Genomic DNA, 23444 nt, shown 5'->3' on the forward strand with positions numbered 1-23444 from the left:
TGTAAGCAACAAGCTGTTGTTAATGAGCCAGCTAGATCATGAACAGGAGCCTGAACAGAAAATCATACCAAGCTCTTCTAATCCAGGCTTTGTACTTGGGCTTGTGCCTGGATGCTCTTATCAGGAGATGTTCCATGACCGTTTTGCTGGTGTTTACTGCTTCCAAATACCAAAGACTTTTTAGGCTTATTCAAAACAAAACTTCTTGGCAGAAGTCACTTGGCTGCCAAGCCCCAGCTTCTATCCGTATGAAATGTAGGGGGAGGTAAGCACAGACCTTTTGGGAAGCCAGCTGGGAGAGGGAGATGATGTTTTTTGTTTGGACTGCTGAGTTTTGGTCTGTTCCTTCAACAGAAATGCATGTTCGGTTCTGCACATGACAGCCAAACTGTGGCAGGCGTGTCTCACCATTTGTTTTTCCTCTCTTTCCTGTGTAGATCGAAGAGGGAGGTAAAGCGGACTCCCTGCCTTCCAAGCTGCAGGCTGGTGATGAGGTGGTGAACATCAATGAAGTGGAACTGAGCAGCTCCAGGAGAGAAGCCATCTCCCTGGTTAAAGGGTCCTACAAGAAACTGAAGCTAGTCGTCCGCAGGTAGGCAAGACACAACACTCCCTTGCTCCCTCTTACCCTGTAGAGTGTCACAGCCGCCCCTCTCACATATCCTTCTGAAAGCCTATGACTTCGCCTCATCTAATGTTGGCAAGTAGCCTTGTTTTAAGCACACAAGCATGAGCCCAAGGGCAAACGTTTGTTCCTTTCAACCAGCATTTCAATGATTCCTTTGTACTGCAAGGTCCAAGCATGTGAAATATTTATCTGACTCTTCCACTGCTGCCCTGCCACATGACAATCCAGGATTCACATTCAGTGATTTACAAGCAGCCCTTTCTTCCTTACAAGTGTTTGGAGCTCCCTGTGAGAGTGTGGCAGTTCTGTGCATAGCTTCTACCTCACTGCTGGGTTTTATCACTGTCGCTCTGACAGCAGAAGGATTCCCACTGGCCTCAGCAGTGTTTGGAGCCATTTTATACTCCGTAGTTGAGTGACAGAGTGGCTGTGCGGACAGTGTAGTCCGATCAACACTGGCCTTGGGGCATGATCTCAGGGAAGAGCAGCTACGTCACCTGCATCTCTTGAGCCACAGCCTCCGCGCTCACACTGAGAGTGGGACCTGTGGTGCATTCTGTGCATCCCCTCGCCAAGGTGCTCGAAGCCCTTTGTGCACATTAAAAGCTCAGCGGAAATGCACCTTGTAGATGGTAATGAGTAATGAGGCCAGCATGCTGCGTCTCAGACAGTGTACTGAGCTTAACTCAGCTATGCAAATTGTGCTGGTCTCCTTTGGAGACATGCATGATAAAGAAATACGTTTGTCTTAGGGTCAGGTCACAGAACTTTAATCTTCATGCACATTTTGAATCAGAGGTGTCTGCACCTGGAATTTCAAGGTTTTTGTAAGACCTTAATAGAGAGGCTTCTTGTATATTTTCTGCTGTGGGTATGTCCAAACACGTTTTCTGTGCCAGTTAGATGATAGCTAGTATCACCTTATGGAGTGCCCTGTCCTGAATTTCCACACTGAGCCAGAGAGGAATCTGGGTCAAGATCAGCATAGCTGAGGTGCTGTCGTTAGCCAAGCAAAAGGCACCAGCTTGAGTCATTAAGTTGGAACAACTGGCTAACATCAGAGCAATGATGTCCAAGTTGGGCAGGCATGAACAGCTCAGGCACTGTCCTGCTCTCTGAATTATATTTCATGCTCCTGCTGGCTACATTGTATTGCTTATCTAAAGTATCATTAGGTACTACAATGACCTTATGACAAACTCTGAATATTCATATGTGGAACTGCTAGATGGTTTGCGTAGCCAGTGGGAGGATATTTACAGAAGTAGTTCTGAGTGTTTTCCAAAAATATAGTTCTTAATTAAGGCCCATGTAAATTGTAGCCTAGCTGTACCGATTGAACAAAATGTTGAATTTAACCCAGAATAGCAAAATTGTGAAAATACAGCCCTTCATCACATTTTAATTTCATTTTGCCTAGATGAACTAGTAAAATATCTGGTTTTGTTTGGCCTAAAGTGAAAAATGTCTTCAGGGTCGGTCTCTCCACCTAAGAGAGAAAAGAAAGGGAAAAAGAAATGGAAAGGCAAGAAAACTTAAGTATGCAAACCCCGGAGTCCTACTGCAGTCATTTCTTCCCCAGATTTTTCTTTCTGTCCACTCCACTTAAGTATTTTCGTTAGCAGCATTTCTCTGGTGGGGCCTAAAAACTCTGCTTGTGCTGTGGAAAGCCTTTTATCATCCTACAGACTAGAACAAGTACATTGCACAAATCAGGCCCTGTGCATCTCAAACTGAATGCCAGAAGTGGATGAGTTTTCTCCCTCTCTTTCTATATATACATACATACATACGTGTACATGCACACACACACACGCACACACACACACACACACGCATGCACGTATACGTATATATGTGTTTACAGGCAGAAGTGATTTACTCAAGGTCAGCAGTGTCAGAGCCAGGCCAAAACTCAGCAGTTCCTAGTATTTCCCTGAGAGATGCCTGAATGGCTGGGCCACATCTGTCACAAAGCTTTGAGGCCTCTTTTTTCAAGTTAAAAGAGAAAATGAGGCACTTTCTCATTTCCTTGGCTAGTTTTTCACATGCAGTAGGAATCAAGCGGAGCGATCTAAATGCACATTGATCACATTGTTCTTATGAAAGCTGGTGAGTTATTGAAAGTGGAGGTGATCCAGCTCTGAAGGAATTAACTGTTAGCCAGCAGTGCCTTGTATTGCAAAATTACACTTCAGAGTGTAACATAATAGTTTCTCTCTCCATTATTTTTAAATTCCCAAGACCTTTTCACCTTTTCTTCTCCTTTTTAATGGGCATGGAAGGGTATTTCATGTTTTCCTGGAGGGAATGCCATGGTGAACTTGAAGAAAATTGCTTTAGAGCCTGTCATGGTTTCATTTCATCACCACTAGAAGATCAAGCACACTAACTCTAAGAGGTATTTTTTTCAAATAATATCTCCTTGCCAAACTCAAGGTACTTCAAGCCTTTCTTGCACTGTTAAAGCTCTGTGACAATCTGTACACTTACAGCTGAAAGATTACAATTAAGAGCTGAGAGCCCAACCCTCAGTTCAGGTAATTTGACACAGTCCCAGCTGACCTTGCAGTGCTGGCGTGGGCTGAGGAAGTAGCAACAGACTAGAAATGTGAGGTCCTGGCTGCTTTGTGGGCAGTGGGTCAGAAGTTGTCCAAATTCTATCAGTCCCCAGAGGTGGCACAACTCAGCTCTGTGGCCAGCTGGTGGCAAAGTAGAAGACAAAGATTTTGTCTCCAGTCCAATGGGGAAAGAGGGTTAGGAGGGGATAAAAGAAGGATCCCAGGGAAGAACGGTGGGAAAGAGGAAAGCAGTGAAAGGAAAGTGAGTTTCTACATTAAAAAAAAAAGCTTCCAACAATATGGAGTGAAATGCAGCAAGATTTAAAAAAACAGACTAATTAAGGAAAACATCTCAATACAGAGCTACGTGGAGCCTTCTTCTCAGGTAAGGGGATGCTGCTGGGGAGGCCGATGTCTATGTGATGAAAGACAAACAAATGTTTGCAAGCCAAATTCTGAGATAAAGCTACAGGACCAAGGATATGCAGGTCGTCTTTACCCCACACCTAATTAGTTTAGCCATTAAGCCTGGCAAAGAAAGCACTAGTGGGCTTCCCGGCTGGGGTTGTTCTTTATGTTACATGGACAAGAAGAAGATGTTTTGCAGTACTCCATCAGCTGAAAGTAAAATGTTTCTGGAGTGCCTAAGATGTTGATTTTTGTAAATTGGTCATAATGAGTTAATTCAAGTGGATCAGGGTTACTTGCTACAAACACCAACTGTCTGAAAACTCACTAAACAGTCATTTATATTTTAGCATGAATTTTTAGTGATTTCACTGTTCATGAAGGCTTTTGCCTGGCAAGTGACAAAGACTCACACTGCCCTGGACTTTACCCCTTAAAAGTCATGTGCAAATAATAGCAAAGCCTGCTTGGTGGCTGTGTTTTTGGTTTGTTCCAATGCATATTCAAGGTCAGCATGTTTTTGAAGGTTTGTTTGTTTTGTTTTTCTTATTAAAAACTCAGGAGCTCTCTATAGCAGTATGATGATGACATCAGAAGTTGTAGTGCAGAGAAAGCTCAGATATTTTATTCAGACATTTTATACAAAGAACATCAAATAGAGGGTCTACAGAATATATTCAGCCTTCTCCATATATTTGCATGGCCCCCATAGCATACGCAGATTTCTGTTTAATTTCAGTTTTTATATCAGGACAAAGGTAAGTTTCTAGTGCCCAGGGCAGTAGAGTAAGTCTGAGCTGTTGAAAGATGAGTTGATACTTTTGGGATTGAAAGTAAATCAATTAGCAGGGAAGAGAGTAATGTAAATGCATAAATATATTTGTGACTAGAGAAAGGGTTGTGGAAAGGGTGATTAAAATCTGCCACTCTCAACTATAGAAAATAAGCCTGTAATCTCACTATTGACTGTTGAATTTCTTTCTTCTGGGGATAGTAACAAAACACAATTCTGCTGCAGTTACATGATCTGGAAAATCAGTTGTGGCAAAACCCTCTTGATTAGGCTCCCTTAAACATCCTTGTGTCAGTATGTGTTAGTGGGAGAAGACTCAGCTACCCCATCTCTAAACTGAAAACCTGTGCAACCAGCACTGCCAGCTGTAGTTTTCCCAGAGGTATAAAACTGCTTGCCTTGATTTTCAGAATGTTGTTCGTTTATAGTTTCGCTGTGCGTTATACAGTCATCAGATTTATTGGCTGCCAGAGCTGGACTGCATTTGATTCCTGTTTGAGCACATCCAGCTTCTTGGATTGTTATGAAAATGGTTATTTTTGTTTTTATACAATTTTGCAACAAAAAGGTCAACAGACTGGGCAGGTGTGGATTGGCATATGTGGAGCTGTCGCCTACTGGAGGAAACTTAAAGTTAAGCAGTCAGGATGACTACATTTCAGATAAGCTGCATCACTTCCCGTGAGCTGGGAAGAGCCTTTTGTGCTAGTCTCTTTGCAAAGTGGCAGTTTCTCATCTGGAGAGTTAACAGCCTTTAGCAGCCAGAGAAGGTATAGTTGGTCCCATTTACAGATGAGAAACTGAGGCAGAGAATGACCAAATGATTTGCCTGAGACAGCCAGCTCTCTGCAAAAGTGGGAAGTGAACCTTGCTGTCAGATCCTGTGCCTAATCCCTAAAGACTATCCTTATTTGGGAGACATCTGTTAATAAATGATTTTTCAAGGATGCTCCCTCGTTGCATTTGCTTTGTCTCACCCTCAGCTCAGGAGTCCTCCATGGCAGTTTGGAAGGGTGTTCAGCTTGCTATACTTCCCTAACAGGGCTGCATGTGTCTCACCTGTCTAAAAGTCTTCTCCTGAAGTCCATTCCTTTCTTTCAGAGCATTTCTTCTTTCCTCCCTATGTCCGTTAGGCCCATTTATTTCGAGGGCAGTGGACTCAGATATCTATGTATTTGTTTCTTCCTGTAGACCTCAGGCCTGCAACTGGTGTGCCAAGAGGAAGCTTGCTGATACTTCACACTTCAGTGTGCTGAAGCCAGAGTAAGAACTACTTTGCGTGTCAGGGAATTACAGAGCTTTATCGAGTGCATCTTAGGTACGCTTTCCACTCCCTGCTGAATTGAGTTATCATTTTCTGCCTCACATACCCAGCTGCCAGTATCTCTTGTGTGCTTGCACCTGGCTGTGGTGGGTTCAGTTTGGTGGTCTAGTCTAGTCCTTTTCCTGCCATCTGCTTCTTAACACACTTAGCACTGCACAACAAAATTACCTTCTTTCTCCTTCCCCTTCCTTCCTTTTTAGTGCAGGGCTTTGCAGGGCTTTTAATTTTGTAGAAAGACGCTTGCCTACCGTCCACAGCAAACTACCTTAGGAAGAGGTTTTTTGATACCCAGTTGATCTTTAACCAGGTGGAGTAGGCTGAGTGTTTGATAGCTAAATCTACAAGCCCTAGAAATAAGGTTCAGTTGTTTAACTGTGAAAGAAGAATTTCACTGCCATGCAATGAAGAGGGTTCCTGTTATTTTTTCCAGCTTTGTTTCTTCCGTCACTTCTTCTCCAGCTGCAGTATTTGAGTAGGGCACATTAAAAAAAGACCCAGACCTTTTTGTCGTTTCAGTTGAATCCAATCGTGCTGCCCACGCTTACCTCGGCTGAAGATAAGGCTGAAAACGTGTGCATTGCCTTGTCTGCATTGCCACGACCACAGTGGCCTACAGCAGTTGCCAAAAATAGACTTTTCCACAGGTCACTAAACAAGAATGGCTGTCAGAGCGTCACACTGTTTACATAGTTTTACATTCAACATGTTCATAACAGCAGCAATTAGATCACTGAGGCATGATGGCAAATGTAGCCGTTCTGCGAATATCATGCTGAAGGCAACCAGAGTCACAGGGACAACAGCTCCCGGGCACCCTTTCTGACACGACCACTGTTTGAACTAAGGCCTCTTACAAGCCATTCCTGGGAGTTGCTGTGGTGTTCACTGTTGCCTGGCGCAGGCAGGGCAGAGGTGAAAACATGAAGTCCGTGTTGTTGAGACGTCCGGACATAGTGAAATGAGCTTTCCGCGGGCAGTTCAGTCCACATTCTTGGTGTGGGTGTAAACCAGCACAGCTCCATTGACTTGAATGGACTTCAAATGAGTTACCTCAGGTCAGAATTTGGCCCTTTGAGTCTTTATTCTTGGATCTAGCATCAGTCTTGGTTAATGAGTGCAAAGCTCTATTAAAAGTTTGCTGGTGGAACAGCAGGTAAGACTTATCTGGGGAGAATTACCCATGTTTTAGGCCCTTACTCTGTACGCTCTGACATGCAGGAGTCCTGCACAGCTCTTCAAGGGTTTTGCTCTTAGCGTGCAGGCCAGCACGTAGGCTCTGACTTGTGATGTGAGGGGCTTTGATGATGACACTTGCATTTATAGAGCTGAGTCTGCATGAAACATAAATCTCGGAAGAGCAGCATCCTAAAGTAAAACCTATGGATAATTTCCAAGGTGTGTGTGCAAAATGTGTGTCTCTTCACATGTATACTGTCACAGGGATATGAGCTACCATAGGAAGCCTATTCAGGTGTTATTTATGTAGTGTATATAATATTATATCAAAGATGAAACACATTGAGTTTCTATAGCATGTAGTTGCCCTAACATCTCATTGCGCTCTCGAGGCTCACCGTAGGACCCAGTGGCACACAAGCATAGCGTTTCTGAGCTGGCTGCAGTCGAAGCCACCCATCAGCCTTGTCCTTCTCCACGACAGCCCATGAGCGACTCCTCCGCTAATGCAAGTCAGCAGCAGCTTGAATGGGGAGTTGGTGCCATGGACTTGGCGCTAGCTTTCGCTTCTGAGAGAGATACTGCAATTTAAGTGCTTGGCTGCCACTGCTCCTGATGCCTCCTAACAGCTTTACCTACCCCAAGGGCTTGCATTTGCCCAGTTCTCACAGTATGCTTTATGTAGTGAAGGACATTTGACTGTATCATCTCTTGCTTTCTGGGGCAGCTCTCCAGTGAGATCTAAGTAAACACAGAGATTTTCAGTGTTAATGGTAAGTAGCTTGTGTCTATCCCAAACTTAGTGGTGCCTGCAATTATGCTGAGAATGGCTCCCTCCATATATGATTAACTGAAGTGAGCAAAGCTGTACTTAGCTGACCCAAGAGACAGTTTTCTGAAGCTCTTGTGTGTTTACAGTGTCTGCCACGAGCATGCTGATAGCTGATGGCTTTTTCTGAAGCTCTTGTGTGTTTACAGTGTCTGCCACGAGCATGCTGATAGCTGATGGCTTTTTAGCAAATTATGCTGGAATTCCAGTCCCTCCTCTCTCTAGAGGGAGAACATGGTTTTTCATAGACTGATTGAGACCTTACTCACCTGTCTGTTTAGTTTATCTTTCATCCGTTCAGGGCTGGAAGATAAACTAGAAGGTTGAAGTGAATGAAAAGTGAATTTCTGGATGGACAATTTGAAATACAGAAATAGGCAATCTGAGAAATTTCAAACTTCTCCACTGAGGCAAATATTGTCCTTTAATTTCAGCCAAGTGATGATAGTTTACCCCAGCTGAAAATCTGTCTTTGTGAAGCTGGTAGAAGGTTAACACAGGAACAGCAGAATGCCAGTGTGATACATTGGGTATGGCATATTGTTATAATATGAATTGTATGTGCCACGCCATAAATATATGTATAAAATCTAGAACACATGCTAGTTTGGCATGCACAGTTAGTGTTACTACAGTTAGTATTATATCACCATGTCACAGCAGTACTCATAGGTCAGGGTAACATTGTACTAGGCACTGCACATTCATGGAAGCAAAAGATGCTCTAAACCTGAAGGATTTAAGCATGACTTTGTAATTAAAACCATACTCAGAAGTCATCTGTCACAGCGAGATGGTTTTCCTGAACAATCTCAGGTAAAACCACTTTGCTGTTTCTACTATTGTCTGTTCTTTATGTACCGCCAAAAGCTATTTTTTGAATACTCCAGATTATTTTTCAAATGTCTGTTAAAGATTTCTTTCTACATTTTTCCTGAGTAGATCCGGGCACCATAGCAGTTCTGAGTCAATGGTATTGTTTGGTGCTGAAAGCCACCAATACCTCTAGAAGTGATGTAGAGAAAAAAAACACTGTTAAAGTTTGATGTCTCAGGGTCTTACTCAGAAGCAAACAACACATAAGGCAGGAGGAAAATTCTGTAATTAGCAGAGGAAGGAAAAATTTTAGGTGAATTGGTTTGTAAAGAGAAAAGCAGGTCTGTGATTGTGGGGATGCTTAAAACTGCGGAATAAGTGGTAGTGAAAGAGATTATGAGGCAAGTAACATGGAGAAAGATATGATAAATCCCTTTGTTAAGCAGCTTGTTCCATACATTGTGTGGAACGCACCTGAGCAGTGAAATCTGAGTTTTTTTTACTATAGTATACTACCTGGCATTTCCTGCCCTGAACACTTGCACAGACAAAAGTTAGTGGTTATTTGAGGAATGGAACTAAATGTTTTGTTACTGTCCTAGACCTAATCTGCTTGATTGTGCTGCCACTAGAAAAAAGCATTGTTCTGGGCAGAAGATAGTTTTATGTGACTGAGAGTTAGGTCATGGAGATTGGATCTATAATGTTTGTACTTGATTTCCTCGTATGGTTTTAAAAAGTTGCCATTATGAAGTATTTCATGCTTTAGTTTCAAGTGGTCTTAGCTACTAGAAGGTAAAGTAATTCTGTTTTTTTAAGGCAAGCATGTCTTTGTGATGCAGGGGGAATATATTTATTTATTTAGATAAACAATATATATGTATAGATATATTTGTAGATATGTGTGGGTCTACATGTATATTTTTATTACCATATATTTTTCTGCATCCTTTTCTTTTATATTTAGCTTTGAAGCCATATTGTAGAACTTTAAGTTCATATTCTTACTTTTCCTATCCAGCTACTTTGCTTTCAGTTCTGTAGAGTCATTTACTGTGCTTTTTCTTAGCTTATAAGGCTCAGTGTGTTTCTTTTTATGGCTTAATCGGAGGAAATGAACTCTAGCTTATGAAGTTCACTGAGCAGTCTAATATGAGGGCTGTGGTGCTTGGTTGATTGCTTGTTTAGTAGCAGTGGCAATCAGCTCATTTGTTCTCCTCTTCTGGCATATGATAAATGTGAACACAGTTCATCTCTTTTAGTTAATAAGTGCTGAAAAAGATAATTGTTAATGATGTGCTAAGAAGGGCGGAACACAGGGACAGAAATACTCTTATTCTCCCGAAAGTGATATTTCATATTTTTGCAAAGAATCCTATTACCTGTAGGTAAAAGGAGGTTCCTCTTCCATACTTCTATCTCAGTTACTGTTAGTGTTACAGTAACGTCCCGGGTTTACAGTAGGCCCCAACGGGAACTGAGATCATTCTGGGAGAGGCACAGTACACAAATATGTTCAGTGAGAAGCTATTTCTGTCTCCAAGAGCCTTGAGGCTAACAATACAAATCAGATAAAGGAGGGGTGGGGATGGAAAACATTATTCTTATTTTCCTATTGTGCTGAGGACTGTGCGAAAGGAAAAGATTAAGCTTATCCTTGGCTATAGCTTTAATCTGCATGTTCATTTTTGTACTTCACTACAGATTCCCCATGCGACGTGGGTCACGTGGCTTTTTCTCTTGACACATCCGTGTCCCTGTGCCCCCTGCTGAGCAGTGATACCCTGGGGAGGTGCTGGGAGGAGAAGCATTTTATAGCGCTCAGATGTGGTGACAGCCAGGCGTGTCAGTGGGAAGCTGCCTATTTCAAGTTGGGGGTGAGCCGAGAGCCCAGGCAGGGGTGCATCCCTGCAAACACCAGCCCTGGGGCACACGCCGACCTGCTGCTGAGTACCAGGATCGCCTCGTGCTTACGCGGTCCCTGAGCTGCAAACTGCTGGGGGCCGGGAGGGTATTTGGCGTAAGGATATATTTGTTGTGTTCTCCTCCTCCTCTCGTAGGCGTCTGCTATTGGTTGCTGGCAGGGAGAAGATGCTGGGCTACATGAGCCTTCGCTCTGCCCCGGCAAGGGCCAGTCCTATGTTCTCAGACAAATCTGGTCCTAAGCCCCTCGCTCAAAGACCGCTGTGGCAAAATCAGGAATTAAACCCAGACATCCTGAATACCTGTGCCATAGTTACAAAGTTGTTCTTCTTTCAGCAACCTATTGCTATAGCTCAGGATTTAAAAAAAAAAAAAAAAGGCGAGGGGAGTCTTCCACTCTGCCTGATAAATGACCACATCGAAGTATCGAAGTGTGGGAGGAAGATGTCAGTAAGGCTCCTCCTTAGAGCTGATTCAAGCCCACGGAAGTCGGTGAAAAGATTCCCACGGACTCAAAAAGGCTTTGGCTCAGAGCCTCACTGAGCAGTGATTTCCCTCATTGACTGGGAGAAAATGAGCTGTTCCTAGAGAGAGGGGAAGCTGCTGGCACTTTTACAAAAAGCCAAGTGCCAGCACAATTCTTCAAAGAACTCTTTGGACTAATCTTTTCCTCTTATGACACTAATGTAATTTTGTGTCGTATCTGACAGAGTGCCAAAAAATTACCTCAAATAATTCCAAGTTTTGTGAATGAAATTAATTAGAATAGGGATTGCCTCACTCCCCACTCTCTAGCAATGCAGCAGCATGTTTCCAGAGAGCTGCTATCCAGTGTGGTTATTTTTTCTTCAGCGATGGTGACTGAGGAACTGTAAAAAGAAAGGGTTGGTGCACATGGAAGTTTTAAGACTGACAGCTTGAGAGACCAAAGCTGGCCTTAACAGTGGTTAAGGACTGAGGGTGGTCTTGTGACTAGCACTGTTGTAGGTTTGGTCGTGGACTCCACAGCTTTCCAGTGCGCTCTTGGTAATGTCTTCTTCTTGTCTCTTGGCTCGCTGTCTGCCAGACGTCACTGATGCTCTGCTGCCCCATCTCCCCTGTTGTGTAAGGTCTTTGGGCAGGGGATTTTCTTTTAATGTGCATCTTTCTAACATGCTAACAAAATGAGACTTGATTTGGATTCTTAAGTGATGACTAGAAATAGTGAGACGGGTCCTCAGTGCATGTAAATGGGTCAGACTTTGCCGAAACCCATCAGGGTCCTGACACGTTGTTTGTGCAGCTTCTCTGAGATCTGTACAGCACGTTTCGTGGTAAGTAGATGCTGTAAAATTTGTTTATGTGTAGGATCAAACTGGTAAGTCTCTAACTATCTCAAGCATCACTATTTTCATTAGAGACGTTTTCTATGCAGTCATCAAAATGATTGCAGTTCCTGTCTCGTTAGCAAAGCCCAGTAATAAACAAGGAGCAGACAGCTATGGGAAGAACAGAACATAATTTTGAAATCATTGGCAACAGGCCTCCTGCCTAGGATGTAATTAGCTATAATTTAGGGCTGTCAGGCTTTTAGGGAATTTCCCACGGTAACTGGTAAATGTGGAGAAGTAGATCTAGATACGATTTCTGAAAAAAGATTTAGGCCACAGCATGGGCAGTGTAAAAAAGGCTTTGCTTTCTAAAAACAGATGCCAGCCACCATAACGTGTTACCCTATACCGGGCAGGAAAGACTGCCCCTCGTCAAAGACTGTATTAGAAACCCAGCGATTTCTAGCCACTGCCACTCTGCATTAGCTGCTTAGTGCCACCAAGTGCTTCTGGATTAGTTTACCTCCTTCAGGCAATAGTCAAACTGTCAGAAAGTAACACTGGAGAAGCTGGGAAATCTCTGTGAGTGCTGTACAAAGTGCCCTTTAGGGTGTGAATCTCCCTCTTTTGGAATTTCCTGAGGATTAAGTTGGAGCTGGATCAGAGCGGGATAGCATGAAAATCTGAACAAACAAGCCTGTCTGTGCCTCACGTCTATCTATATCTGTGCCTGGGCTGACCCTTAGTCCAAAGGGCAAATACCTGGACTTGAGTGAGGTGCTGGTTACCTGTACAGGTGCAAAGGGCAGCAGGATGGCAGCTTCAAAGGGCAGCCGCAGGGGGAGCACTGCGAATAACTGGCTTTCATTATCTTTATTGTAACGATGCTCCGGTTGCGTTGCTTTCATTTCAAGAGTCAACTATAAATGTGGTCGTTTTACAAGGGGTTTTCAGTTGCATGACATTGGTATATGCTGATGTATACATATCCTTAGCTTGGTTAACTATTCATTTTGCTCAGCTATCCTAATTACCCTTGAATATAAAATGATTTCTCACATACTTTTCCAACCATTCCTGCTTAAGCCAAGGTTTCCTTCGGAAGGAAGATGAGGTCAGAAAAGGCTAAGGAAAGCTAACATAATCCCAGATTTACTTCAGTAAAACAGATGTTGATGTGAAGTGGTTTCTGTAGCTACTTTCCTTTCTTTAATGAATGGGCTTGTGTGGGTCACCCATATCCCATGGTATCGTTTCTCCCTTGTGGCTGCATAAATGGAATATCTCCGTCAAAAGAATAATGAAGAACAGAAAGTGCACAGACAGTATCGAATGATCTTTTATATGCACAGGTCTTCTTGTTGGTAGCCGAAAGGCAGCCTAACTCACTCACGCAGATGCAGGTGGACAAAGAGTAGTCGTGTGTGTGAGCATGGACAAAGCACTGGCTACATCAGTAGCTCTGGAATACAGAACAATTTTTTCAAAAACTCCTCAGCTTTCTGCCTGCTTTCACTTTGGCATTAGAAGAGAGACAGGGTTGATCTTTGTTACCTGTATGTAAATAATTTTCATGGAGGTTATACCTGCGTAAATAGATCGTAACTTACTTTTTTCTATTAAAAAAGTATGCCTACGCTAATTAAAATCAGTAATTTTGCTTAAAAATATCATGTTTCAGAAGCTGAAAAGAGCCAGGCAGCTCAGCTCACAGTTACCTCCCTAGTCTTCTGTTTACCAGGCTTTTAAAACTGATCGCTACTCTGAGGTGCACTCAGGAGAGTGGAGGCAGTGAGTGCAGCCCTCCCTCTCTGGAGGTGGGAAGCTCCTCCAGCGTGCCGGTATTTTGCCTGGAGAACTGGGTTCAGTGGCTCAGGGCTCAGGGCCTGGTGCTTTGGCGCAGGAGAAGAGGCAGTGGGAGCCACAGAGCTGCCGGGTGGGCAGAAGGGAACCATTGCGGGGGTCATCTGCAACCCCTGGAACTGCGGTTGAATTACTGTGCCCCAACCCGTGGGCTAGTGAGCAACCGAGAGCGATGGTCCTGCTGTGCCTCTCCTCCGTCATGAGTCGTTATCCCCAGTGCTCACTCCCAGTTATTTTTTCCAGATGAAAGCTGGGTGGTGAATTTCAAAAGAATCAGTAAATAAATTCTGGGTGACTGAAAACAGTTCTTTATTAAATACAGTTTCTTTTTTGCTCTCTCTCTCAAAAGCCTAATATTAATGATAACAGAGGGCCAGCCACCCGTCTGCTGGAGCAGGAATACATGAGGGTCACGACAGAGCTGACTGGCACTTTCATTCAGCAAATTTCCCCTTTCCTCACGGTCTCTGCTCCTGTCTGTCAGGCCTGCTGACGACTGCTTGGTAGGAGGGCAGTAATCTGAGCTGCCTCCACTGAGCAAACCTCCTGCTTTTTACTGCCAGCTTAGTCCTGAGGTGCCTCTGCGCACAGCACCTGTATCTGCGACTTGTTATCTTAATCGCTGTGCTCCTGTTTCCCCGCTTCCCGAGGCGGTGCTGTCATTCCCCCCTCTGAGGACCGCGCTCGCCACATGGCAGGCTGCCCCCGCCGCGAGGATGGCAATACCTGAGACTCGCGCTGCTGTCTCGTAAGGTAAGCAGCTTCTCGACGGCTACAGCAAAGCAAGCCGGGCTTGGCTTTGTGCCTGCGGCGGCAGCTGGACCTCGCGGCGGGGCTTTGGGAGAGGGGGAACAAGCGTCGTATGGAGCCTGTTGGCCCTAGGTGCTGTGGGTCCGTCCGAGCAAACGGGTGTCTGGGCGATGCCACGGGAGGTTCTTCAGCCGCTGTCGTGGGTGAGCTCACAGCAAGCAGGGAGCCAGTGCAGCGCTGCTCGCGTCCTGTTGCTGGGAAAGGTCTTGAGTAAGTGTAAGAAAATCCATATATTGGGCTTTAGGCTCAAAGTGTGCCAGAAGCCCACGGGGCAACGTGAACTTCTGAGAGCCTCCAGAGTCGTATAGGATGTTTAGAGCATTTTCTCCCCTCATGTCAGTGGGTATAAATAATACCATGCACTTAGGATGCTGAATCTCATGAGCAGAGAGTCTGACTTACATGCACATGATGATGGGTGGGCTACGTTTTACAGTTTTACAATCTGGAATATATAAATGTTGCCTTTTTTTTTTATTTACTCTTTTATTAGTTGATTGAGAGTTGTTTAAGTTAAGTGTCAAACCAGGCCAACGCTTTGCATCAATGTTTAATGCAGGTGGGCTAGGCATGCAGCCTAGGATATATGCTTACTGTTTTCTTAATACAGTAATAGTGCAGACAGTGGAAAGAGGATGTGAAGGAGACTGATTCTTAAGAAATGGCAATCAGTATAGCTCTTGCACGGGCGTGCACCAATTCATGTTAGTTGGAGACCTGTTGTATATTATACACACCTATACGCCCTGCTGGATTGTTTGTGAAATCATAAAACCAAGTTCATTGAACTTTGATTTTGATTATTTCCTGAGATATTAGCTCCTTTAGTAAACCAATTAAGTAGTCTTTAAACTCATTACTTGCTTTATTACTGCTAGTGTATCTTTAACTTTGGGTTTGTTTGATTGTTTCAGTAAATACGGGCCAAATCTTTTGCTGGGCGCTTCCCTTGTCGTCATTACTGTGCTGGTTTTTCACAAGGTGATGGTCCAGTCCATCGGGTGAAGGTTGGCAGTGTGAGGAAGAGCAAGGTCAAGTGGTGTTAGTGAAATACCAGGGTCTGTTTCCCTGGCGATGTAAGAAGGGGTGTTTTCTGCTGTAGGTTGTCTGCTGAAGAAAATCACCGTGAAACACTCTGTCCTGGAGTCGCAGAAATGGCTGTGGTTTGTGAGTACAGCATGCTCTGCCTTGTCTAATACACAGGCTATTTTGCAGCACAGATGCCATCACCCCGAGACATGCCCACGAGCCAGTGCTGGCGCACGAGGACCCTCCGGTCCTGGGGGACCCGTGTACGCTAACCGTGAGGCTGCAGGGAGCTCGGCGAAGGAGGGGGGTCACGTCTCCCTGCCTCTCCGGCGCTGTGCTTCTCCCCAGAGAGGGGCCGCAGTATTGCAAGCCAAGCATTCGGCAGTAAATCAGTGTGGACAATCGTATGGACAAGGGATTAGTTAGGTCCTAATCTGTGCCCGTGTGAGTCTCCCGTGGCCTTCCTATCCGGTCCTAGATGAGCCAGCCGCGTATTTCTTCTCTGTTCCCGGGAATGATCTGAGCGGCGTGATTCGATTATGTACGTTGTACTTGAGATTTGAAGAGGTGCCTAAGTGACCTGAATCACAGAGCCTTGGTGGTCACTTCCTTCAAGCAAATGGAAAACATCACCTAGGGGCGATACTGCAGTTTTATGCGGTATGTTTTGCAGTGTCTCCAAGATAAGTCTCTCTGAAGCCTTCAAAGGGTTAAAAGCAGTGCTTCATAAAAACACAAGTGGCTGAACAAATACCAGATATTAACGTTTACTTCAGTTGCCAAAGCTGGACATTTCTTTCTGTTTCTTTTAGAAATTACAGCCTGCAGGGACCATTTAACAATAAATCGTAGCAACTTGGCTGTTAGAAGGCAACCCGTGTGCATAGGCACTCGCAGGCTGTGCCAGCATCTCCTTTGTTCAATAACAGTAACAGCAGGAATTTGATTAAAGACTGGTAGAAAAGAGAGGGAGAGAGAGGGAAACGTAGGAAAGATTAAAGAAAGAAAGAGCCACCTGGAAACTTCATTCCTCCTTTATTTCTAACTTAAGCTCATAAATACCAAATCTAAACCATTGTGTGTGTGTGTGAGAGGGAGAATTTCCTGCATGCCTGCACAGGAGAGGCTGCGTGCACAGTCCCGCAAACCGACTTCTGGCAAAAGTCACAAATACTCTTTTCTCAAACGTCATGTTTGTTCCTTGTCTGCATCAGAAAAAAAAAAAAGAGAGAGAAAAAACCTCACGCCCCGGTGCTTTGGCACGGCAGCGTGTAGGAGGGTCAGTCGAGGCACGGCGGCGGATGTTGGCTGGACCTGCCGACGAGCAGGGCGCGCGCGTTTCCCAGCCTACAGCATCTGCTGCTTTGTCTCCTTCGCTGTTATAAACCCCAAAAAGGGGGGAAAAAGAAGTGACTCCAGCAGCCAAATGCAAATGACCCCAAAGAGCCCCCTTACGCGTGATCAGCAAGCGACAGGCAGAGCACGTTCAAATTCCTCGCCGCAGCGCCAGCGTGCCTGTTGCTGCGTCTCGGGGACCAGCACAGTGCGATTAAGCGTCAAGTGTGCGTGCGGGAGCGATAGCGACTGCCTTGCTCGCTAGCCTCGTTGGGCCGGGAAGCGGGCAGGCTTGGCTGCCTGCGCGGAGGCGCGCTTTCCTCCTCGTGCAGGGAGCGAGGGGCAGGCTGAAGCCGCGAAGCCTCCAGCGGCGGAGACGGCAGCAGGTTTCGCTGCAGGGCCTGGCATGTTTTGGGTGCTCTCGCGGATAACCTTGCCCGAGCCCCGGCTGGATGAAGCGGCAAGCGCAGCGCTGTGCCGGGGGTTCATTGTGGCTCAGAGCCTCTCCGCCTCGCTGCCGTCTCCCCCTCTTCAGCAGGCTGGGGGCCCGCGCCTCCGGTTAACAAACTGGAGAAGTAAATCACTTTCTCCCAGCAATTCAAACCCTCAAAAGAAAGTGTCGGCTCTGCAATCGGATACGGCGGCCCGGTTGTCACGTCCGCTGGGAAGACGCGGGGCACCGGGAGGGCCGGCGCGAGGCGGAGGGGGCGGCAGGAGCGTCCGCCCGCCGCTTAAATGGGGTCCGGCGGCGCGCGGCGGCTGGGCACGGGCACCTCGAGGAGAGGCGCCGGCGGAGCGTCGCGGGGCCGCGGCCGGAGGTATGCGAGGAATGCGGACGGTATGCTTGAGTGGACGGCTTCAGAGCGGGGCGCGGGGTGCCCTCGCTGCCATCTGTTGTGAGCCCTGCGAGCCCATGGCAACAGCGTCTCAGGAATGGGCTGGGGCTCTTTTTGTGTGCGGGTTTTTTTTTTCTAACGAAGAAATTCTTCCCGGCCCTCTTCCCCGCTCCTGCACACGCATACGAAGAAATTCTTCCCGGCCCTCTTCCCCGCTCCTGCACACGCATGCTTGTGAATAAGCGGGGTCGGGGCTTGGATTCCTGCTACGGCGATGCATGGTAAAGGTGGAGAGGGTCTTTTGCAGCTCAGCTTGCATTTGGCTTGGGGAGGCGGTTTTCCTTCTGAGCCGTGACGTTCAAGGAACTTGAACTGATGTGTGTGATCTCTCGGTGACTGCCAAAATATCGTTTTGTTCAAGTCAGTAGCAGGTCCATATTTGCCATGGCTTATTTTCAATAAAGTCTCTGGTGGATGTATAGCCACCCAGTTTTCCTTCTTGGTCAAGTGGAGACTTCTTCTGCCTTATTATTACACATGCCAAGGTTATAACTTCTGTAGCTAACCCCTATGTATGTATTTATTTATTTATTTATTGTACCTGTCATTTTCCTCAGGCCCCACAAAACTCATGTTGTACCTGAGGGCTTTGCTGCAAAGTGTAGTGATGGGGCCGGATCCTCAGAGCTTATAAATAGTGTGGCTCCATCGGTGTCCTTGCGAGATAAGACTTTTATGCCAGGAGAGCTTTTGCCACACAAGAGCTGTGTCTCCTAGCAGTGTCTCAATGCGTGCCGCCCGGAGGAGTTAATGCTGGAAGAGCCTTTGTGCAGGCAGCAGGAGTAGGAACAGGCTTCGCGGGCTGAGTGAATGGTTTTACCTCTTCCCCTAGAAAATCCCTTCTCAAATGCAGACTTTTTCTTCTTCTCACACCCTAACTTTTTTCCTGCTGTCAAGTAACTGTGGCCTCATTCCTGTAAATTGCTCAACCTCCTGCCCTGACTCAGCAAAGTGGATTGTTTTTAAGCGAGTGTTTTAGTTCCTGTAAGGCAAGGAATTATATGTTGTAATTTTACGTAAGAGTTTCAAGAGGTGTGAGGTGAGACTTAACTTGAGGGCTACTTAACTTTTCCAAACAGCAGTATATTGATTCCTTTAGTGGTTCCTGCTTCTGCGTTTGTGTGCCTAACAGCCTGTAATAAATACAGAAATGTGCAGAGAAACCCCTAGACAAAGCAGGGTCGGAGAACTGGCAGACTGAAAGGAAGCTCTCAGACATGTCCTGCCACTCCGGAAGATCTCTTGCATGGGGAGAGGGAGGAAAAACATCAGAAAAGAAAAAACCCTCCGCATGCTAGGCTGCGTTTGAAGTCAGGCACGCAGCTGTAGTGGCTTGATCACAGGGAGGAGAGTATAATTTCAGTGAAAGCTGATAGGTACATGGTGGGGGTGAATGTCTCCCTACAGGTATTTATTATCACTTGACAGCTGTCATTTTCCAGTAGGTGATTTGCCTTCCTGTCAGCTCTCTGAGAACTAGGTGAATTTGCCTAAGGTTGTAGAGAAGGGTAAAAATCCTGCTTTCAATTGCGGGTATCATTTAACCATGATAAGAAGGCAAGTAAAGCATTTCTGCTGCAAGACGGCTGTGGAGAACAGGGAAGTAAAGTCTTTCTGGGCCTACTGAGATGGGAAAAACAAGTCATTAAAATCTGATACCTACCTGCCTTTAATGAGAGAAAGGTTGCTCTAAGAAATAATCGCAGCCCTATCGCCGCAGAACTATCTTCAGGAGCCATTAGCCTTTCACCTGCTCATGTTTTTCTTTTACTTTTGATCTCACTCAGACAAAATGGCTATGCTTCTGCAACAGGAGATTTAGCTGTAATCGGGAACTTACTCAGTGGGAACCGCGCTCCTGCATCCCGTCCTTTCAAGTAAAGGACCTGTCTAAGAACTAGGGGAGTAAGATGGGAAAAGCAGCAATAGCAGGAGGTGAGAAGTGTGTGAACTTCACTTCTTGGGTATTCCCAGCTGAGCAGCGAGACGTGGATGATCTCTGCGCTGACCAAAGGATCAGTAGAAAAACCCCCTTTACCCATGTTTGCTTGAATGTGGAGTACTATAGGCCTGATCCAAGGCCCTTCGTGGCAATGAGAAAGCGTGCACTGACTTCAGGGAGCTAGCTGTCCCGCTACAGATAGTTAGTGTACAGCTAGCATAGCTCCTTTCCGGTAGCTGCCCTTGCACAGAAGGGAACTGGCTTAGAAAACAACACTTAAAATTAAGCACTTGGTGCCCTTCATCATGCTTATTTCTGCAGTGAGCCAATATGGATTTCACTGCATCTTCAGTCTCTCCCCACAGACTTTTTTTCCCAGCAGCTGGGGACCTTGGTCTCTTGGACGCAAGCTTGAACTGTAAGCAGAGTTGTTGAACAAGCATGAGGCTGCTAATATTTCTGGCCTAGCCAGAAAAAGTGAGGAACAAGAGCAAGCTACAGATGGATGTTATGAGCTGCGTTGAGCAGAAACAAGATCCAGCTTCATTCAGAGTAAACTGCCAATCTTAACTATATACCTTAGCATCTAGTTATCCCTTTCATCTCTTTGGTTTTCTGCATTCTCTGCTCAAAGGCTGTTGTAAGGTAAAATCAGATCCTTCATCCATGCATGGACGCTCCCATAATCCCTGCTGAAAGCAGAAGTGGTATTCGGTTGTTTTATTTCTTGACAGTGGGATCAGTAACGGAAGTGGGGAGATGATTAAGCTCTGTTAAGGTTCAGTCTTGTTCTCTCTCTTCAGTGTTTATTGCAGAGTTTTGCACTTTGCTCCGTCTTGAGGAACATTTTAAAATCAAACCAGAAATGCAGGCTGCGTTCTTTACTGAGACTAAGCACTGTTGCCCGCTCATGTGACGTGTAATACTTGTTTTAAAGCTCCGGCTCCTGAGTCATCAGATTTGTGAAGCTGTTGACTTTTATTGGCTTGAAGTTTCTAGCCTTCATGATTCAAAGCCCAGAGGACAAGTCAATCCCCCCTGTATACTGCTTGTGAGAAGGAGGCGACTCTTAACCTGCACGTCTGATTTGGTAAAGATAATTTGCTCCCATCACTGCTTCTGGAGTCATGGTACCCCTGAAAATCCAGCCCATGGCGTAAAGAGAGCATCCATCCATCTCAGTTTCACATGAGGCCGCTCCAGCTGAAATCTGTCTCTTTGCAATAGTACAGCATCATTTATCATTGCATTATAATAACTGCTTTGGGGATGAGGGAGGAAGGAAGATGAATTGCTTCCTTTGGCATCATTTCAGTACACTCCTCCATCCTGAAAAGCACCAAAGTTTCAGGAGTGGAGAGAAGTGTCTGCAACAGAATAACTGTCTAATGAAGCCCCCTGCCGAAGGGGTGGTTCTCCTTCACCGTCAGTCTGTCTTTGTTCATGTTACAAGGAGCTGGCCACAGAAGTAAATGAATCTTGAGAAAAATTAAAGCCTCCTCTCTGCTCATGTCTAAGAACAGCTGTCGACAGGTTTGCACAGAAGTTGCCTCTTCCTTGCATATGACCTACTAGAAATATTTCCCAGTGTCTAAGGGATTGGGAGGCACCATGTAATACGGGGCTATCCTAATAGTTCACCTGATTTGCAATCTCGTTTTGGCCAGTGGTCAGCACAAGAGGTTCAGGAAATAGCGCCTGCATATACCTCCTTGGACAAAACTGTTGTGATGGGAAATGTCGTGGCAGGACTGCACGTTGAGAACCGCTAGCGCAAATGGCCACATCTGTCCTAGCTAGTGCAGCTGGAGACGCTGGGGACGGGGATGGTCAGCAGTTCTGCCTCGCTGTTGCTGCTGAGGGCATCAGAGATTGTAAAGCTCGCTCAGTCTCGGTTTCCTGGCACTCTAGAGAGTCTTCCTCTAGCAGCAGTCATCCCCCCATCCAAGAGTCTACCTACCATCCGTAATTAGATGCAATGCTGTGCCTATGGCTTGCGACGGGAAGCCCAGCTGTCTGAATCCTCTTCCTCATATTGCTCCATAGTCCATTTCTCTACCTGACATTTTGCTGCCGTTGCTGCTGTTCCTGCACTACAGCAGGCCTCCAGAACTCCTTCTCTTCTTGAATATTTTCCACCTCAGCCCCTGCATGCAACGTTAGATGATCTTTGATGGTGATTCTTTTGTGCATTTGTTTAACTGAAACTGGATTCTGTTTCAAATCCAACCCACTTTTATTTCAAAAGTTCTCCATCCTCCAACTATGGGGAAATTTCTTTGCTAGACAAAAGAGTGAGAAAGGATGTGAGAAATAAAGTACAAGTGACATAAACTAGCGTGTTTTTTTCAGGATGCCAGTTGTCCATATCTCTTTCTTTCTCTTTCTTCCTTTTGTCTATGGATATCAAAAAGCAAAAAATGCCAGGAATGTCACATCCTATTGAAGTTATCCTGACACTATATTCAAAGCAACCCACAGCAACAGCTGTATTGCCCATCTATCTTCAAGCAGAAAATTGTACACGGTCTAGGACAATGCATCACATCACAGCCCGACACAAGGGCCACATTGCAGTCACGGTGGGAACCATCACTCGAGTCCCCTGGTTTGTTTGTGTGCACAAGAATCATGCTTATAATATTGCTGTAACATAGCACTTTGCATCTAATTTAAGCAATACTGTGGCTTTTGTTTGTCTTACAAGATCTAACGTAAAGACAAAAGACATGGTCCAGCCTGAAGTTTATGAGACTTTACCAGACATTCATATTCACACATACACGCTCCGTCAGAGGAATTTATGGCCATTACGATGTTCTCTAATGAGCACAAAATGAGACCGTTACATCTTCACTTAATTAGTTTGACAGATTTTCATTTAAATATAAAAAGGCTTCTAGTCTTTAGAGAACAAAGGGAGGGCTTTGTTTCCAGTGCAGTTTTTGACTCTGCTTTGCTGGAGCAGGAGGTTGGGGGTGACAACTGAAGGGAGACGATTTAGCGTGAATAATTCTCATCTTTTGATTTCACGTTGCCATTTCATTGCTGCTTTTCCCGTTCCCTTGGAGCACCTTGAGGAGAGCGGAGTGATGTGGCTCTTTCAGTTGCAGCCAGGAAAGCCCAAGTGAGCACTTCGCTTTCTCAAAGCGTGATGGATGCTTTGAGATTTGGGGGAGGGAGGTGGCTCTAAGAATATCAGAGAGCTGGTGTGAGCCCCGAGCGACCTTTTGTCTCCAAACCTGTTAGCTCACTCTCTCTATCTGTCTAGTCCTTTGGCCTAACTTACATCATGCAATATCAATGTAGAAGACTCCTGCTTTTATAAAAGTTGGGGACTGGTGTTGTAAGCATGCTTGCAATTTTATTATGTCCATTTAACAGCTCCATGAGTGACAAAGAGTTCAGAGTACGGCGTGAGCCCAGATACACAGTGGACAAGTAATGCTGGAACTTGGGTTATGTGGGAGCCTGTTTACTTCTGCTCTTTAATTGCAAATGTTGTCTCTAATACCTGCTTTTGAAGATTAACTCTGATCCATGTCTCATAGGAGGCACCTCCCATAAGTTTGGTGCTGTGGAGTAGCCTCCAGCATCTTTACCCATGTGTCTAGGCATTTCCTAGGCAGGATCAGACAACACATTGGCAAAATATGTCACTGAGGGTGTGCTAGTGATACAAACAGTGTCACATCTGGAGTTACCCACATACCACAGGAGCAGAAAACATTTAAAGAAAATGGGCTGCAAATACAGCTGCTTTCCATGTGGTGAAATTTTGATGTCTCAGGAGAAAACTCA

General features: G+C 45.4%; 1 protein-coding gene across 2 annotated transcripts in view; it reads left to right on the top strand.

Moving 5' to 3' along the window:
* Positions 1-488: 488 nt before the first annotated feature.
* SHROOM3 (shroom family member 3) overlaps positions 489-23444 on the top strand; it is a 111010-nt gene continuing 88054 nt past the window's right edge. Inside the window, exon 1 of one of the 2 annotated variants that reach the window (XM_026103554.2) lies at positions 489-592. The gene's annotated coding sequence lies outside the window, so the exon portion shown is untranslated. Of the gene's footprint in view, positions 593-14168; positions 14385-23444 lie in introns of those variants that run through there. The other variant, XM_064510437.1, reaches the window with a different exon arrangement.

The sequence above is a fragment of the Dromaius novaehollandiae genome, chromosome 4 (genome assembly GCF_036370855.1).
Source record: "Dromaius novaehollandiae isolate bDroNov1 chromosome 4, bDroNov1.hap1, whole genome shotgun sequence".
NCBI lineage: Eukaryota > Metazoa > Chordata > Aves > Casuariiformes > Dromaiidae > Dromaius > Dromaius novaehollandiae.